The 20,149-nt window shown below is 43.2% G+C and overlaps 1 protein-coding gene across 1 annotated transcript in view; it reads right to left on the reverse strand.

Annotated features, from left to right (window-relative positions):
* LOC115153388 (leucine zipper putative tumor suppressor 2 homolog) overlaps positions 1 to 14,032 on the reverse strand; it is an 81,255-nt gene extending 67,223 nt beyond the window's left edge. Inside the window, exon 1 of the mRNA XM_029698790.1 lies at positions 13,512 to 14,032. The gene's annotated coding sequence lies outside the window, so the exon portion shown is untranslated. The remainder of the gene's footprint in view (positions 1 to 13,511) is intronic.
* Between the last annotated feature and the right edge of the window lie 6,117 nt (positions 14,033 to 20,149).

The following is a 20,149-nucleotide window of genomic DNA, read 5'->3' on the forward strand; positions in this document are numbered from 1 at the left end:
AAGCTTCTTGATGTGCCACACCTGTCAGGTGGATGGATTATCTTGGCAAATGAGAAATGCTCACTATACAGTAGGCTAGTTAAATATGGCCTTCAGAATGTATGAATGCATAAGACAAAGGCAAAGCAGCTAGTGAGGTACTGCTCTGTGTCAGCGGTCATGGGCAGCCTTGCTGTGTGGAGAAGACGGTGCTATCTGTTTCCATATGTGTCCAGATATCTGTGTCCTTTGAAATGTTTGAATCCTTTTCGACTGTAATGTGATTTGTGGATTCAAATCAAGATTTTAAAATGTTTCTGTGTGTGTTTCAGCGCTAACTTAATCCTGATCCTCATACTTCAGGCCCCTGACACATGTCAAGTGACACTCAGTGACAAATTAGGCCACTTTAGTCCCTCTGCGAAAATGGCTGGAGTGGGGAGTGGCTGGTTCCTCTCTGCAGTCTGGTTCCTCTCAAGGTTTCCTCCTACCCATGCAGTCTGGTTCCTCTCAAGGTTTCTTTCTACCCATGTAGTCTGGTTCCTCTCAGGGTTTCCTCCTATCCATGCAGTCTGGTTCCTCTCAAGGTTTCCTCCTACCCATGCAGTCTGGTTCCTCTCAAGGTTTCCCTCTACCCATGTAGTCTGGTTCCTCTCAAGGTTTATTCCTACCCATGTAGTCTGGTTCCTCTCAAGGTTTCCTCCTACCCATGTAGTCTGGTTCCTCTCAAGGTTTATTCCTACCCATGTAGTCTGGTTCCTCTCAAGGTTTATTCCTACCCATGTAGTCTGGTTCCTCTCAAGGTTTATTCCTACCCATGCAGTCTGGTTCTTCTCAAGGTTTCCTCCTACCCATGTAGTCTGGTTCCTCTCAAGGTTTCTTCCTACCTATGTAGTCTGGTTCCTCTCATGGTTTCTTCCTACCCATGTAGTCTGGTTACTCTCATGGTTTCTTCCTAACAATGTAGTCTGGTTCCCCTCAAGGTTTCCTCCTACCCATGCAGTCTGGTTCCTCTCAAGGTTTATTCCTACCCATGTAGTCTGGTTCCTCTCAAGGTTTATTCCTACCCATGTAGTCTGGTTCCTCTCAAGATGTATTCCTACCCATGCAGTCTGGTTCATTTTAAGGTTTCCTCCTACCCATGCAGTCTGGTTCCTCTCAAGGTTTCTTCCTACCCATGTAGTCTTGTTCTTCTCAAGGTTTCTCCCTACCCATGTAGTCTGGTTCCTCTCAAGGTTTCTCCCTACCCATGTAGTCTGGATCCTCTCAAGGTTTCCTCCTACCCATGTAGTCTGGTTCCTCTCATGGTTTCTTCCTACCCATGTAGTCTGGTTCCTCGCATGGTTTCTCCCTACCCATGTAGTCTGGTTCCTCTCAAGATGTATTCCTACCCATGTAGTCTGGTTCCTCTCAAGGTTTCCTCCTACCCATGTAGTCTGGTTCCTCTCAAGGTTTCATCCTACCCATGTAGTCTGGTTCCTCTCAAGGTTTCATCCTACCCATGTAGTCTGGTTCCTGTCAAGGTTTCTCCCCACCCATGCAGTCTGGTTCCTGTCAAGGTTTCATCCTACCCATGTAGTCTGGTTCCTCTCAAGGTTTCATCCTACCCATGTAGTCTGGTTCCTGTCAAGGTTTCTCCCCACCCATGCAGTCTGGTTCCTGTCAAGGTTTCATCCTACCCATGTAGTCTGGTTCCTCTCAAGGTTTCATCCTACCCATGCAGTCTGGTTCCTGTCAAGGTTTCTCCCCACCCATGCAGTCTGGTTCCTGTCAAGGTTTCATCCTACCCATGTAGTCTGGTTCCTCTCAAGGTTTCATCCTACCCATGTAGTCTGGTTCCTGTCAAGGTTTCTCCCCACCCATGCAGTCTGGTTCCTGTCAAGGTTTCATCCTACCCATGTAGTCTGGTTCCTCTCAAGGTTTCATCCTACCCATGTAGTCTGGTTCCTCTCAAGGTTTCATCCTACCCATGCAGTCTGGTTCCTCTCAAGGTTTCATCCTACCCATGTAGTCTGGTTCCTCTCAAGGTTTCATCCTACCCATGTAGTCTGGTTCCTCTCAAGGTTTCATCCTACCCATGTAGTCTGGTTCCTCTCAAGGTTTCATCCTACCCATGTAGTCTGGTTACTCTCAAGGTTTCATCCTACCCATGTAGTCTGGTTCCTCTCAAGGTTTCATCCTACCCAGTCAAGGAGTTGGTCCTTTCCACTGTTGCTTTAGGCTTGCTCTTTGGTGTGTAGGCCTGGGTTACAGTTCAGCACTTTATGAAAAAAAAATATTTGTAATATTCTTATAATGTTATAGAAATTAAATTATATTGATTGATAGCTATATGGAGATGTTGGCAAATGTCAGCACTCAGGAGCCTAATGTGATCTGCTTAATTCCATGAAACTGTATACAAGCCTATTCTTCTGGCCATTACACACAGCATCGATTCTAGGTCCTCTTACAAATGCATTTACAGCACCATCTGTGCTATTGATTGAGTTTCAACCCACTGACATTAAGACACTCTTCTACTATATTCTGCAAGGCAATCTTCTTCATCTTAAACTACTCTATCTCAGTATAGATGAAGGGAAGGACACAAGAAAAGGAAGAGTACTGGTATACATCCGTGATATTTAGTGAACTTGTCTTTGACTCCTTTCATTATTCTCCAGAGCCACAGTAGTGTTTACCTTCCGAATAACAGAGAAAAACAGAGGTCATGTCTCTAGTCAGGCACCCAACAATTACTGCTCCTAACAGGGGGTAGAGAGATCTGTGTGTGTGTGTGTATGTTTGTGTGTGTGTGTGTGTGTGTGTGTGTGTGTGTGTGTGTGTGTGTGTGTGTGGGTGTGTGTGTCCCTGTCAGTCAGTCTGTAGGGTGCTGTCAGAATGTTCTGAAAGGGCACAACCTCAGCACAGAGTGGGATAGGAGACAAGCTGTCAGTCAGATTTACACACACACACACACACAAAACAGTTTTTGACAGTCGTAGAACAAAGCATTTGTAAACGAGTTAAGATGTTTTAGACTCTCCTCAGCCGAATCTGCTAAGAAACGCTATCTGGAGTGGTTCAAGAGTGTCTAGAAAGTAACATTGTTCTAAAATGAACCCACAAATAGCACTGTTTGGAGACCTGGAAAGCCATAGTCACTCAGTCAATAACATAATAACATAATTATGACAATCTGCCATTATAAAGGTTCAGAATCTATGTAAGAGATCATAGCACATGGAAATCAAGAGACACCGAATAAAACCCCCACGGGACTCCCAATCACAGCCAGATGTGATGCAGGCTGGATTTGAACCAGGGACTGCAGTGACATCTCATACACTGAGATGCCTTAGACCACTGCACCACTCGGGAGCCTGATATTAAAAAGATAGCCTGAGATTTTGGCAAGGAAGCCATTTAATTACTTTCCCAGAGTCAGAAAACAGAAAACGCATATTCTTCTACAAAAATAACTAAAAACATGCATCCCTGCAGCACCTCCGGGGACCCCTAGGGTATTCTGTCAGAACCCAGCAAAATGTTATCAGATTTTACATCATTACAAAAGCAAATGATTGGGAAAGGAAATGTTAAGGGAACGATAACAGAAGTTAGCATTTGGCTTATGTTCACCTACTGCTTGTACATTTACCTGAATTAATATAGCCTGTGAGAGTACTTTCCTGACCCAATGAGTCATATTATATAGTTTCTCAGCTTTACCATCTGTATTACCATCTGTATGTATTACCATCTGTATCTTCATTTAAATGCCAGATAGCTGCAAATGCATTTTTAAATGTGCATCACACAGGTGCAGTAGTCTCTCTCTCTCTCTCTCTCTCTCTCTCTCTCTCTCTCTCTCTCTCTCTCTCTCTCTCTCTCTCTCTCTCTCTCTCTCTCTCTCTCTCTCTCTCTCTCTCTCTCTCTCTCTCTCTCTCTCTCTCTCTCTCTCTCTCTCTCTCTCTCTCTCTCTCTCTCTCTCTCTCTCTCTCTCTCTCTCTCTCTCTCTCTCTCTCTCTCTCTCTCTGCAAAATACCATTCTGTTTCAATCTAGAAGACATACCATAAAAAAGCACTCTGACTGTAAATAGTTTCAGAAGCTGTTAGGAAGCATCCTACTAGCTAATTAAACCATCACAAGCTACAGTATGTGTACAGTATTGTCTATGATAACATCAGTGTATTCTGTCTCAATACCAAGACATTGGTTTAGTAGAGAGCGTGTGTGAGTCATCACCCTTGTGGATATAATTCACTACCTGTAGTAAATAAATTGTAAATATAGTAAAGAAAACTGTCTACAGCTCATGTGCTGCTGCCAAATCCACATGGTCCATAGACCGTGACTTTGCCTATGGCCATGCCCTCCCTCTTGGGTCCAACACCTAGCTATCTCCCCCTCCCCTCCCCTCATCCTCTCCACCTCCCCACATCCTCTCCTCTTTAGCCACTCCGCTAGCTTGGCTAACACCACATGCCCAGGCCACTTTTCCCGCAGTCCTTACAGTGCTCCCTCCTTTCCTCCCCTACTCTGTTTCTCCACTTCACCCTCTTTCTCTTCCTCCTCATACCTCTCCTCTCCCTCCCTCGTCGCTCTCCCCACTCCACCCTCTTCATCCATCCCTCCTCTCGTCTCTCCCTCTGGCTTGCAGACAGGGCTATGTGATTTAGGGTCTCTCTCAGTAAGGTTATGGCTGAGCTGTAATGTTATGGTTTGGTGAAATAATGTCATTAGGGCTCACAAACATACATGCACACACACACCCTATGACACACACACGCACACACACACACACACTCACTCACTCACACACACAAACACGTGAAGATTACCTGAGAGAGGGGGATTAAGGAAAAGAGGGATAGAGACAGAGAGAGAGAGAGGAGAAAGAGAGAACGAGAGAGAGGAGAAAGAGAGGAGAGAGAGAACGAGAGAGAGGAGAAAGAGAGAACGAGAGAGAGGAGAAAGAGAGGAGAGAGAGAGGAGAAAGAGAGGAGAGAGAGAGGAGAAAGAGAGAGAGGAGAAAGAGAAGAGAGAGAGAGGAGAAAGAGAGAGGAGAGAGAGAGAGAGGAGAAAGAGAGAGGAGAGAGAGGAGAAACAGAGAGAGAGAGATCCCATTTTTTATCTCATATCTCTTGGGGTAAGGATTATTTATTAGGGATGTGCATCTTTCCCTTTAAAGATGATTTGATACAGATCTAGATACATGGGCTCTGATACGATACAGGAACGATATGGTTAAGTTTGAAATGAAATTAAGTTTGAAATGATTCGGTATAATTATAGAACGAATCAATGTGACATTTGTTGCATAAACACATTCATTTTCCATTCTAAGTAAAAAAAATGTGCTGCTGATGGAGCTCATGTGCCGGGCCTCTGTGAGCTGAATCTGTTTTAGCTGACTTCTCTCTCTGTGTGTGTGTGTGTGTGTGTGTGTGTGTGTGTGTGTGTGTGTGTGTGTGTGTGTGTGTGTGTGTGTGTGTGTGTGTGTGTGTAAATTATGTATTTCCATGGTGTATGTACTATGTAGGCACCTGAGCTGAGCCATATGGGAGACTAGGCATCTACCACCCCACTACCACTATCAGATTAAGTGGGGGGCAATGTAGCCTATGTATTCCCCCCCCCCTCCAATTTGGTTCTGAAATCACCATCACCCACTAATGAACTTGTCAGTTTAGCAAATTAAGTTTTTGAGCTAGTAATGTATCAATATTTATAATTTACAAATAAGCTATGACAGAGCCAATGAATATATAGCACAGCTTTGGATTTCACCATCATCTGAAAATTGTTTGGAAGTGTTTACGGAATAATCTTCTCTTCTCCTCTCCCTTTAGCCACTTAGTGCACCTTGCAAAGTGGTTTCTGTCCTCGTTATAAAATTCTCAACTTTACCATGTACAGTTGAAGTTGGAAGTTTACATACACTTACGTTGGAGTCATTAAAACTCGTTTTTCAAGCACTCCAAAAATGTCTTGTTAACAAACTATAGTTTTGGCAAGTCGGTTAGGACATCTACTTTGTGCATGACACAAGTCATTTTTCCAACAATTGTTTACAGACAGATTATTTCACTTATAACTCACTGTATCACAATTCCAGTGGGTCAGAAGTTTACATACAATAAGTTGACGGTGCCTATAAACAGCTTGGAAAATTCCAGAAAATGTGGTCATGGCTTCAGAAGGTTCTGATAGGCTAATTGACATCATTTGAGTCAATTGGAGGTGTACCTGTGGATGTATTTCAAGGCCTACCTTCAAACTCAGTGCCTCTTTGCTTGACGTCATGGGAAAATCAAAAGAAATCATCCTTGGGAGCAATTTCCAAACATCTGAAGGTACCACGTTCATCTGTACAAACAATAGTACGCAAGTATAAACACCATGGGACCACGCAGCCGTCATACCACTCAGGAAGGAGACGCGTTCTGTCTCCTAGAGATGAACGTACTTTGGTGCGAAAAGTGCAAATCAATCCCAGAACAATAGCAAATGACCATGTGAAGATGCTGGAGGAAACAGGTACAAAAGTATCTATATCCACAGTAAAACAAGTCCTATATCGACATAACCTGAAAGGCCGCTCAGCAAGGAAGAAGCCACTGCTCCAAAACCACCATAAAAAAAGCCAGACTACGGTTTGCAACTGCACATGGGGACAAAGATCGTACTTTTTGGAGAAATGTCCTCTGGTCTGATGAAACAAAAATAGAACTGTCTGTCCATAATGACCATCATTATGTTAGGAGGAAAATTGGGGAGGCTTGCAAGCCGAAAAACACCATCCCAACCGTGAAGCAAGGGGGTGGCAGCATCATGTTGTGGGAGTGCTTTGCTGAAGGAGGGACTGGTGTACTTCACAAAATATATGGCATCATGAGGTAGAAAATGTATGTTGATATATTGAAGCAACATCTCAAGACATCAGTCAGGAAGTTAAAGCTTAGTCGCAAATGGGTCTTCCAGATGGACAATGGCCCCAAGCATACTTCCAAAGTTGTGGAAAAATGGCTTAAGGACAACAAAGTCAAGGTATTGGTGTGGCCATCACATAGCCCTGACCTTAATCCCATAGAACATTTGTGGGCAGAACTGAAAAAGCATGTGCGAGCAAAGAGGCCTACAAACCTGACTCAGTTACACCAGCTCTGTCAGGAGGAATGGGCCAAAATTCACCCAACTTATTGTGGGAAGCTTGTGGAAGGCTACCAAAAACGTTTGACCCAAGTTAATCAATTTAAAGGCAATGCTACCAAATACTAATTGAGTGTATGTAAACTTCTGACCCACTGAGAATGTGATGAAAGAAATAAAAGCTGAAATAAATCATTCTCTCTACTATTATTCTGACATTTCACATTCTTAAAATAAAGTGGTGATCCTAACTGATCTAAAACAGGGAGTTTTTACTAGGATTAAATGTTAGGAACTGTGAAAAACTGAGTTTAAATGTATTTGGCTAAGGTGTATGTAAACTTCCGACTTCAACTGTATATCTAAAAATGACCATATACACTGATTGTTAAAGCAAAATTACCCAAACTATTGTTTAATCTAAACAATCAAAATAAAAACTATTGTATGCTCATTTCAGCAGGTAGCCGATTAAACTCAACTCCAGGATTTCCTTAAAACTAATTTTCAGCCCCCAAAGAATAGCCCGCAATTACACACGACATTGTTCTGTGTAATTGCGGGCTATTCTTTGGCTGCTGACATCAGTAGATTTTGATAAAAAACGTAATTTTATGTGACGAGCTCCAATCCGACAACACTAGTCGCTGAGTTATATTATGGCTCTGGTAGCTTAATTTTATTCCGGTAAAACACCATTTTCAACAGCACATGAATAACAGTAACCTAGCAAATTACAAAGGTTGTCACTAAACTAATAAAGCCTAATATCACGCAAGCCATTATAGCATTTGGATGTGCTGTGCAGATAGACAAGACCAGGAACAGGCTGCATACCTCGCGTTGGTCAGCGTGTGTAGCTGGGCACAGTGCGCAGTTTGACTAGGCTATTGATATTGCAAAATTACGTGTACATCAATGAATGTCAACACAGTTACATGCAGATCGACACTGAACCAGATATGACGCACCAGTTGTCACAAAAGATGAGAGGTATTTTCGGAAGGTAGAAATAATGTAATATCAACAACAACAAAAATGTGAACCGGTGATTCGTAACGTTTGGATTGATTTTCTGACGGATGCATGCTACATTTGGATCGGTATTGGGTCCGCGACCGATGGACTTATCTTAAACATTTGAATTGGGGACCGATGCGTATCGTTGAATCGTTACATCCCTATTATTTATGGTCCAATCAGACCAGCAGCATTTCCAATTCTGCTCACAGCTGATCCTGATCCATACACTGTATTAAAACAGGCATTGAGAGCATAAAACAAAGATGTCTCTTTACGGTGTCACAACTTAACCCTATCTCTGCCCTCTCTCACGCCCCCATTCTCTGTCTTTCTTTCTCTTACTCTCCATCTTCTCTCTCACTTACTCTCTCTGCCAGCAGCTTTCATCGATATATCCTCTATCCTTTTCTCTCTACCCCATTCTCTCGCTCTTTCTTTCTCTCTGCCCCCTTCTCTCTCTTTCTTTCTCTCTGCCCACTCTCCCTTCTCAGCCCTCTCTCTTTCTCTCTCCCCTTTCTTTCTTTCTTTCTCTCTTTCTTTCTCTCTCTCCCTCCCTCCCATTTGTGTGTTAGACATGATTGTTCCTTCAGCAGACAGTCAGACACCCTTAAACAACTGGGGATGGCATGAGAGTCAGACAGGGAATGTCCTGCCAAGACTCTGACGATATGGGTATTAGCGGGAATGAGTGTGTGTGTGTGTGTGTGTGTGTGTGTGTGTGTCCGCACATGCATTTCTGCATGTGCATGTGCGTGTGTGTGTGTGCCTGTGCGCGTCTGCGTGTGTGTTTGCGTGTGCGTTTGCGTTTGCGTGTGTGTGTGTGTGTGTGCCTGTGCCCGTCTGCATGTGTGTTTACGTGTGCGTGTGTGTTTACGTGTGCGTGTGTGTGTGTGTGTGTGTGTGTGTGTGTGTGTGTGTGTGTGTGTGTGTGTGTGTGTGTGTGCGTGTGCGTGTGCACGTGTGTGTCTGCATGTGTTTGCCTATGTGCTCTTGCATTCGTGCGTGTTTTCCCAGACAGGGGATGCCAGTGGGGTGGGTAGGGAAGACAAACCCCACATTGAAACAGCTGTGTAGAGCCAAAGGCAGACAGCACAGCTCAGCACACTATTACCTAGGACTGACCGCAATTAGTGGACTGTTCGATTGTTTGGTCAATAGGCTGTTGGTCAACCAAGATTTTTTTTTGTAAAGCAGTAGCAAATATATTTTAGCACACGAGACACCTGTCTGATTCGCGCCGATCTCAGAGAACTAATCCATTGTGGAGGCTGAGACTAATCCATTGTGGAGGCTGAGACTAATCCATTGCGGAGGCTGAGACTAAATCATTGTGGAGGCTGAGCCTAATCCATTGCGGAGGCTGAGACTAATCCATTGTGGAGGCTGAGACTAATCCATTGCGGAGGCTGAGACTAATCCATTGCGGAGACTGAGACTAATCCATTGCGGAGGCTGAGACTAATCCATTGTGGAGACTGAGACTAATCCATTGCGGAGGCTAAGACTAATCCATTGCGGAAGTGAGACTAAATCATTGCGGAGGCTGAGACTAATCCATTGCGGAGGCTGAGACTAATCCATTGTGGAGACTGAGACTAATCCATTGTGGAGGCCGCGTGGATGGCACAGTCCATGAAGAAGAGGAGTGTGGCTAAGATGCACAAATCTCTCCAGAATGTGCTCTCTCCCGCCAATTTGTGCACATTCATTATTTTATGACTTCATTGTGTGAAATGTTTGCCTTGATTGTTGGTGTCTATCTATTCCCCACTACATATATGACCAGTAGTACATTTACCATTAATTCCTATCATTTCTGATCTACAATGTTTGCTTGGTTATGGTCATTTCTGTTATTACATTCTAAATATTATTATTCCAGTCTTTTGCTGTTCTCATTGTCAGAGTGGACACTTTGTTTACAGAGCACTACACCTGTGAGAAACACGTTTTGGTTTATTTCATTCCATTTACGAGTTTTGTCAATTTAGTCATTGTATTTTGTTTGGAGTGCTAATGTCAATGTTGAGTAAGGACGCGCACCGGATTGCGCATAGAAGTAGGCCTATAGACTACCTGGCCTGCGCGCTAATGTAGGGTCTGATAGTATTACTGATTGGCTTAACAAAGTAATGTTGTGGAGCTTCTCAAAGTAATGTTTTCTTCTCCTCAAACAGCAAGCAAACAAAGTCTGTTTTTACATCCATTGAGAATCACAATGATTCCTCAATGTATTTGAAAAATCTTTCCATCTCTCTCCCTTTCGATAACCACTCAGTGTGAAGGGAAAAAATGTCATGCTCTGATTAGGTGGAAACATCATAAAATAGGCCTACCTGATGAGCTCTTATCCCTTGCACAAATAGCTTACAGCTGTATCTGTCCCGAGCTCACAGGCTTGGGAAACTTTGAGGGCCCAGAATATTTTATACAATGTTGCAAGTTTGCTAGTACAAGCTTTAGGCTGGACCCAAGTTGATAGTTGATACAATGTTTCAAGTTTGTTGCAGACAAGCCATGTGTAGCCAATGTGATTTATAGGATATGTATTTTTATCAGGATATTTTCTACCTGCAGGCTGCAATGTTTTTATTTGTTGGCTTTATGTACGCTATTTTTACATAGTTGGCAATGACAACATAAATGACTTTTTAGGTTTGTATAATTTTCATTTCTATTTGGATAGAATTTTGATTAACCACATGACAAGGATTTTGAGATACGAAGATGTGTATATGAAAACCCTAACTTGCATGCAGATCGGTAGAAATTGGAAGATAAATTGCCATTCCACATGAGAAAGGTTGCCGACTCCTCATGTAGCCTATTACCGGCAAAATCAGGAGAGTAGAAAGCCAGCAGGAGAAGGAGGAGGATGGTCGGGTCAGGTAAATACGTATTTTTTTTACCTCTAGTTATCCTGATATCTGGCTCCCTCTTGAGTCATTTGTGTCTTATTTCATCAAACAGTTCGCTTAAAGCATCAGACAAGCATATAGCTGATTTTATTAAAACACATAGGTGTGTCTATATATGGAAAAATACACATTAAAGAATTTCGACCAATCGATTGGTCAACAGAACAGACGACTTTCGGTTGACAATTAAAAAAATAATTGTCAGGGACAGCCCTACTATTACCCAACATTCCTGCTCCACAGAGACACACGACAGTCTAATAGACTAAGAGAAGACAGATGAAATGGCATCAGAATTCTGGAAATATGCTGAGAAATATGTGAGATTTGTACATAACTGGACAAGAGAAATACCTATATAAGATTGCTGTTCATTGACTATAGCTCAGCATTCAACACCATAGTACCCTACAAGCTCATCATCAAGCTGGAGGCCCTGGGTCTCAACCCCACCCAGTGCAATTGGGTCCTGGACTTTCTGACGGGCCGCTCCCAGGTGGTGAAGGTAGGAAACAAGATCTCCACTTCGCTGATCCTCAACACTGTGGCCCCATATGAGTGCATGCTCAGCCCCCTCCTGTACTCCCTGTTCACCCATGACTTCGTGGCCATGCACGCCTCCAACTCAATCATCAAGTTTGCAGACAACACAACAATAGTGGGCTTGATCACCAACAACGACGAGACAGTCTACAGGGAGGTGGTGAGGGCAATCGGAGTGTGGTGTAAGGAAAACAACCTCTCACTCAACGTCAACAAAACAAAGGAGATGATCGTGGACTTCAGGAAACAGCAGAGGGAGCACCCACCTATCCACATTGAAGGGACAGTAGTGGAGAAGGTGGAAAGTTTTAAGTTCCTCGCCGTACACATCACTGACAAACTGAAATGGTCCACCCACACAGACAGTGTGGTGAAGAAGGCGCAACAGCGCCTCTTCAAAGTCAGGAGGCTGAAGAAATTTGGCTTGTCACCTAAAACCCTGACAAAATTTTACAGATGCACAATCAAGATTATCCTGTCGGGCTGTATCACTGCCTGGTACAGCAACTGCACCGCCCTCAACCACAAGGCTCTGCAGAGGGTGGTGCAGTCTGCACAACACATCACCGGGGCAAACTACCTGGCCTCCAGGACACCTACAGCACCCGATGTCACAGGAAGGCCAAAAATATCATCAAGGACAACAACCACCCGAGCCACTGCCTGTTGACTCCGCTACCATCCAGAAGGCGAGATCAGTACAGGTGCATCAAAGCTGGGACCGAGAGACTGAAAAACAGCTTCTATCTCAAGGCCACCAGACTGCTAAACAGCAATCACTAACTCAGAGAGGCTGCTGCCTACATAGAGACTCATATCACTGGCCACTTTAATAAATGGATCACAAGTCACTTTAAACAATGGCACTTTAATAATGTTAACATAGCTTACATTACTCATCTAATATGTATATACTGTACCTTATACCATCTATTGCACCATGCCTATGCCGCTCATCCATATATTTATATGTACATATCCTTATTCTTCCCTTTAGATTTGTGTATTAGGTAGTGGTTGGGGAATTGTTAGATTACACTAACATTAACATCTGCTAACCATGTGTATGTGACCAACACAACTTGATTTGATTTGAACTTTTGTCAATTAATTAAGACATTGAATAGACACTGTATCAAATCTCAAGAAGAAGAAATGTCAAATCAACCAATCAATGACTAGATCAATAGATCAGTCAAGTCTTGAATCATTTTAGAGACAGACACTCTTTCCACTGAGCTAAATAGAACAGACTTAACTGAGTAGGCTATGGCTGTGTTTACACAGGCTGCCCAGCTCTGATCTTTCGCCCAATTATTGGCGAAATAACTGGTTTGATTGGGCAAAATACCAATTATTAGTGAGAAAAGATCTGGATTGGGCTGCCTAAGTAAACGCAGCCATTGTGATGGATATTATTACCTACTGTAAGAGACAGTAACATTTGAAACAGGGTAAAATAGCTTCGGGTCTTGCATGTTTTTTAGTATGGATGATTTGGCTACAACAGCTGTTCAGATATGGCTGCATCATGTGAGCTCAGCTCCTGATGTGTGACTGGACTGGAGCCTGTCCGTTCCACTCTATGTAATGTCAATAACATAAAACATTGCTGTTCACAACACAACCGTGTCACTAGAATGGCACGAAACAGGCCCACAAACAATCAAAACTTAAAATATAGGCTACTGCTTTAAAAAGGTGAAAACTATAAAGAACCCGACTAAGAGCACCTCGCGCTTTAAAAATAAGTTTGCTACATGACAGCGAAACAATCCTCACCATGATGTGCTGTAGGCCTAGGCTACTTCAGAAATAACCAACATTCTATGCAGAACAGCATATATTCCGTATGCACAACTCGTATACATTGATGATAGTTTAGTAGCCTAACAATCCAAGAAACTCACCTCGAGCTGCTCCTTGCAGAGAACGTCCAAGGAACGACTATTTCCAGATGTGGCTTGGTGTAATATTAAAGTAAGTTCTTTCCTTGATATAACAGGTATTCCCCCCTCATTTTCCCCTTGCTTTCACGAGTTGAAACTCAGTGTTCCCTTCCTCATCTTGCTCACTCTCGTCTTCTCTTCTCTCTGTCCCGAACACGTCCGCTTGGAAGAGAAACAGATTTGCAACAAGCTCGACTGGTCCGGTCCTTTTTTCTCATTCTGTTCTCTCTCTCGCGCGCAGTATGCCAGCCCCCAACGTCCGGGCTGCGTGCTGCAGCGGTTCAGCGCCACCGGCAGACAGAGGGAAACGAACGGAGCAGAATGGAGCAGCGCGGGCGAACTTGCTCGAACGCTGATCTGGAGTGACAAGTTTTAGGACGGTGGAGGGAAGTTGATAGGAGACGGTATCATAGGGGCTATTCAGACGGCCGGTGTTCCTTTGCTTGACAGAAACAATCCCTTACGTCCTTTTACAGTCGACCACTTTGCTTCAAACATCATGTGTCCTTTGTCATATAAATAGTCTATCAGCTATCGTATGTTAACAGTGCAATGTAGATCAAATAGTGGTGTGTAAAATGTCCCACTGGGCTATGGTCTGTCACAGTCTGAGATTCTTTAGTCAGTGGCCATATCCTGACTGGGTTAGAAACACTTTGGGTCACAGCCTATTCCAGGGGAAATCCTGATTCCTGTCCCCTCACGAACTAGCCTATAGAAACTCAATTGGTAGCTAATTCCTCTTAGCACTACACTACCTCTCTGACGGCTTTGAGACAGAGCCGTCGTTGTGTCTGAATGGGTTCAGTGTCAGAGATGGTGAGGCTGTACAGTATGTACTGCTCGTTGTCCTTAGGGCCTTATCGCCCAGAGCTTGGTGGGAAAAGGTTGTTAAATGCCAGTCAACATTACACAGAGAGACATTTCTTTCTTTATTTTCCCTTTTGTATTTTAACCATTTGAACGTTGTTACAACACTGTATATATACATAACATGACATTTGTAATGTCTTTATTCTTTTGGAACCTCTGTGAGTGTAATGTTTACTGTTCATTTGTATTTTTTATTTCACTTTTGTATTATCTACTTCACTTGCTTTGGCAATGTTAACATATGTTTCCCATGCCAATAAATCCCCTTGAATTGAATTGAATTGAATTGACATGATCCACTGTTTGATGATTCATGGTGAGTGGTGTCTATAGTATCAATTCATGGAGAACATTTGGAACGTTGCTTGAACCAGTAACCTTGTTACTGTGCCATAAAGGTTCAGACCCCAAGGCAGAGGCCATACTATGCCTTCATATAGATAACACTTTTAGACTAAGTGAAAATGGATAATGCTATCCATTATTTTTTATCATTTAATGATTCTTAAGTCATTGCTCAATTGATAGTGTCCGGTTCATACCTCTACACATGAGGTCCAGTACCAGTCTATAACCAGACTGGTACTTGAGACCCCTATCACTGTTGAACTCTGAATGACCCTCTACCTCTCTCTCCCTTTCTCTTGCTCTCTCACTCTCTTGCTCTCTGTCTCTATCTCTCTCTTGCTCTTTCTTTCTCTCTCTCTCTCCCTCTCTCTTTCTTTGTTTGTGTAAACTGTACACATTTATAAACTGAATTGCTGCCAAGAACATTACCCACACTTCTCTGATCACCGTCGTCCCATCTCAGCCACCACCTCCCTCTCCTTCCCCATTCTCCAAGGCTATAATCCCCACCTCTCCTCCCTCTTTCCTCTCCTCCTCCAGCCAGTGTACTGCTCCTGTGCTAATATACTTTACAGCTGAAATTAGATGCACTGATGGAGTGCAGGCTCTGCATTCTCCCCAACAGCCTCTCTGTGCATTCTGCTACATTAGGTGAGGCCTTATGACACTTTATTCCCTATGTAGCGCACACATTTTTACCAGAATCCACAGAGCTTTGGTCAAAAGTAGTGCGCTAAATAGGGACTAGGGAGTCATTTGGGAAGCACCCTCAGAGCGTATTCACAGGACTGACTGATGATGACGGTTGTGGGCAGGACTCTCGTTCAGTTTTGAACCGCAGCAGTTGTGTTTTTTTTAACTGTTAATTTATTAATCTGTGACTCTGCCAACATGTATAGCATACATTTCCTGCTGCATTTACAGTTAGTGTGGGTGTGTGTGTGCGTGCATGCGCAGGCACGTGAGTGTGTGTGTGCACCAACTAATGAAAGTAATTGCCTTGGGCAGTCAGTTGGGCTTGTGATAGAGTGTGTATATTTGATCATATAGCTTGGAGCTCAGTCCATCTAATGCTTCTTCCATACAGCACACTGAGTGGGGGTAGCGTCTCATTTGACCTATACTATATCCACATTTCTTTCTTTTGCGTTGGTTGTATGTGGTTTTGAAGTGACTGTTGCAGTACACTGATGCTGTTGAATGAAATGCAAGTGTGGTATGCACAATTTGTATCCAATGACTGGAGACCTACTCAAATAAACTAAACTGTTATTTGTTACAGGCCCTTGTTACAGGCCCTTACTTACAGGCCCTTCCCAACAATGCAGAGAGAATTTAATTTAATAATAACACATAACTTGGCTATATACACGGGGTACCAGTACCGAGTTCATGTGCAGGGTTGTGAGGTAATTGAGGTAGATATGTACAGTGAGGGAAAAAAGTATTTGATCCCCTGCTGATTTTGTACATTTGCCCACTGACAAAGAAATTATCAGTCTATAATTTTAATGGTAGGTTTAACAGTGAGAGACAGAATAACAACGAAAAAATCCAGAAAAACGCATGTCAAAAATGTTATAAAATGATTTGCATTTTAATGAGAGAAATAAGTATTTGACCCCTCTGCAAAACATGACTTAGTACTTGGTGGCAAAACCCTTGTTGGCAATCACAGAGGTCAGACGTTTCTTGTAGTTGGCCACCAGGTTTGCACACATCTCAGGAGGGATTTTATCCCACTCCTCTTTGCAAATCTTCTCCAAGTCATTATGGTTTCGAGGCTGACGTTTGGCAACTCGAATCTTCAGCTCCCTCCACAGATTTTCTATGGGATTAAGGTCTGGAGACTGGCTAGGCCACACCAGGACCTTAATGTGCTTCTTCTTGAGCCACTCCTTTGTTGCCTTGGCCGTGTGTTTTGGGTCATTGTCATGCTGGAATACCCATCCATGACCCATTTTCAATGCCCTGGCTGAGGGAAGGAGGTTCTCACCCAAGATTTGACGGTACATGGCCCCGTCCATCGTCCCTTTGATGTGGTGAAGTTGTCCTGTCCCCTTAGCAGAAAAACACCCCCAAAGCATAATGCTTCCACCTCCATGATTGACGGTGGGGATGGTGTTTTTGGGGTCATAGGCAGCATTCCTCCTCCTCCAAACACGGCGAGTTGAGTTGATGCCAAAGAGCTCCATTTTGGTCTCATCTGACCACAACACTTTCACGCAGTTGTCCTCTGAATCATTCAGATGTTCATTGGCAAACTTCAGACGGGCATGTATATGTGCTTTCTTGAGCAGGGGGACCTTGCGGGTGCTGCAGGATTTCAGTCCTTCACGGCGTAGTGTGTTACCAATTGTTTTCTTGGTGACTATGGTCCCAGCTGCCTTGAGATCATTGACAAGATCCTCCTGTGTAGTTCTGGGCTGATTCCTCACCGTTCTCATGATCATTGCAACTCCACGAGGTGAGATCTTGCATGGAGCCCCAGGCCGAGGGAGATTGACAGTTCTTTTGTGTTTCTTCCATTTGCGAATAATGGCACCAACTGTTGTCACCTTCTCACCAAGCTGCTTGGCGATGGTCTTGTAGCCCATTCCAGCATTGTGTAGGTATACAATCTTGTCCCTGACATCCTTGGAGAGCTCTTTGGTCTTGGCCATGGTGGAGAGTTTGGAATCTCATTGATTGATTGCTTCTGTGGACAGGTGTCTTTTAAACAGGTAAAAAGCTGAGATTAGGAGCACTCCCTTTAAGAGTGTGCTCCTAATCTCAGCTCGTTACCTTTGTAAAAGATATCTGGGAGACAGAAATCTTTCTGATTGAGAGGGGGTCAAATACTTATTTCCCTCATTAAAATGCAAATCAATTTATAACATTTTTGACATGCGTTTTTCTGGATTTTTTCGTTGTTATTCTGTCTCTCACTGTTCACATAAAGCTACCATTAAAAGTATAGACTGATAATTTCTTTGTCAGTGGGCAAACGTACAAAACCAGCAGGGGATCAAATACTTTTTTCCCTCACTGTACATATACACTACATTGACAAAAATGTGGACACCTGCTTGTCAAACATCTCATTCCAAAATGTGTCCCCCCTTTGCTGCTATAACAGCCTCCACTCTTCTGGGAAGGCTTTCCACTAGATGTTGGAACATTGCTGCGGGGACTTCAATTCATCACAAGAGCATTTGTGAGGTTGGGCACTGCTGTTGGGCGATTAGGCCTGGCTCGCAGTCTGCATTCCAATTAATCCCAAAGGTGTTCAATGGGGTTGAGGTCATGGCTCTTTGCAGGCCAGTCAAGTTCTTCCACACCGATCTCAACAAACCATTTCTGTATGGACCTCGCTTTGTGCACTGGGGCATTGTCATGCTGAAACAGGAAAGGGCCTTCCCTAAACTGTTGCCACAAAGTTCGAGGCACAGAATCGTCTAGAAAGTCATTGTATGCTGTAGCGTTAAGATTTCCCTTCACTGGAACTAAGGGGCCTAGTCCCAAACATGAAAACAGTCCCAGACCATTATTCCTCCTCCACCAAACTTTCCAGTGCATTGGGGCAGATAGTGTACTCCTGGCATCCGCCAAACCCAGATTTGTCCGTCAGACTGCCAGATGTTGAAGCATGATCCATCACTCCGGAAAACGAGGTTTCCATTTCATAAAGCTCTCGATGAACAGTTATTGTGCTGACATTGCTTCCAGAGGCAGTTTGGAACTCGGTAGCAATTGAGGACAGACAATTTTTACATGCTACGCGCTTCAGCACTCGGCTGTCCTGTTCTGTGAGCTTGTGTGGCCTTCCACCGAGCCGTTGTTGCTCCTAGACGTTTCCACTTCACAATGACAGCACTTACAGTTGACCAGGGCAGCGCTAGCAGAGCAGAAATGTGACGAACTGACTTGTTGGAAAGGTGGCATCCTTTGATGGTGACATGTTGAAAGTCACTGGGCTCTTCAGTAAGGTCATTCTACTGCCAATGTTTGTCTATGGAGATGCTCGATGTTATACACATGTCTGCAATGGGTATGGCTGAAATAGCGAATCCACTAATTTGAAGGGGTGTCCACATACTTATGGCTATATAGTGTATATAATTTTTTAATATTCACTATTAGCAATTGCTGATTTTATGTTCAATACAATTCAACAAAAAGGTAATGTATTGTTGTTTTGCTATATATTTACTGCAGCATACTGTTAATTATGGTGCATTGTGGATCAATATTGTGGGAGGAGAAAGAATTGCTAGCTCATTAACATATTTTAAGGCGTGGTAAGTGGCTATGTTTATTTATTATCATTTTTTTTTAATTGGGGGGGCTATGTTTGTTGCACCCGTTAGTGAAAGTCTTGTACCAATTTAAGTTATATGTGGTATTAGTTCCCAAGAAATGTAATTTATATAGGGGACAGATCAGAGTGGTAGCAGGTATAGGCCCACCCACTTCGGAGCCAGGCCCACCCACTGCGGAGCCAGGCCCAGACAATCAGAATTAGTTTTTCCCACAAAAGGTTATTTATTACAGACTGAAATACTCCTCGGTTTCATCAGCTGTCCGGTTGGCTGGTCTCAGATGACCCCGCAGGTGAAGAAGCCAGATGTGGAGGTCCTGGGCTGGCATTGTTACACGTGGTCTGCAGTTGTGAGGCCTGTTGGACCTACTGCCAAATTCTCTAAAATTACATCAGACGCGGCTTATGGTAGAGAAATAAACATTAGATTCTCTGGCAACAGCTCTGGTGGACCTTCCTGCAGTCACGCTCCCTTAAAACTTGAGACATCTGAGGCATTGTGTTGTGTGACAAAACTGCACAATTTAGAGTGGCCTTTTATTGTCCCCAGCACAAGATGCACCTGTGTAATGATCATGCTGTTTAATCAGCTTCTTGATATGCCACACTTGTCAGGTGGATGGATTATTTTGGCGAAGGAGAAATGCTTACAAACAGGGATGTAAGCAAATTTGTGCACAAAATTTGAGAGAAATAAGCTTTTTGTGCATATGGAACATTTCTGCTGATCTTTTAACACTTTACATATTGCGTTTAGATTTCTGTTCAGTATATTTACCCATGTCCATTTGATCTGTTTTGCCCTGTAGTCACACCCAGTTTGGAAGCCTTTGTTTAGGCCTCTATAAGAGCAAGTAATATAAAACTCCTAGTAAACATTAATTTGCTGTAATATGCAAATGCCTACAGGCAACCTGCTTGCTCTAATACCTTGTAATTACAGTAAAATATTGCAGAAATAATTTTCTTACAGTTTAATAGTTACTTTTACTGTGTTGTACTGTGTTTTATTGCTCTGGTTACCATGAATATCTGTATCCTTAACTTCAACAATATTTTCAGTAACATTTACAGAAAT

Source organism: Salmo trutta, chromosome 18 (assembly GCF_901001165.1).
Source record: "Salmo trutta chromosome 18, fSalTru1.1, whole genome shotgun sequence".
Classification (NCBI taxonomy): Eukaryota; Metazoa; Chordata; class Actinopteri; order Salmoniformes; family Salmonidae; genus Salmo; species Salmo trutta.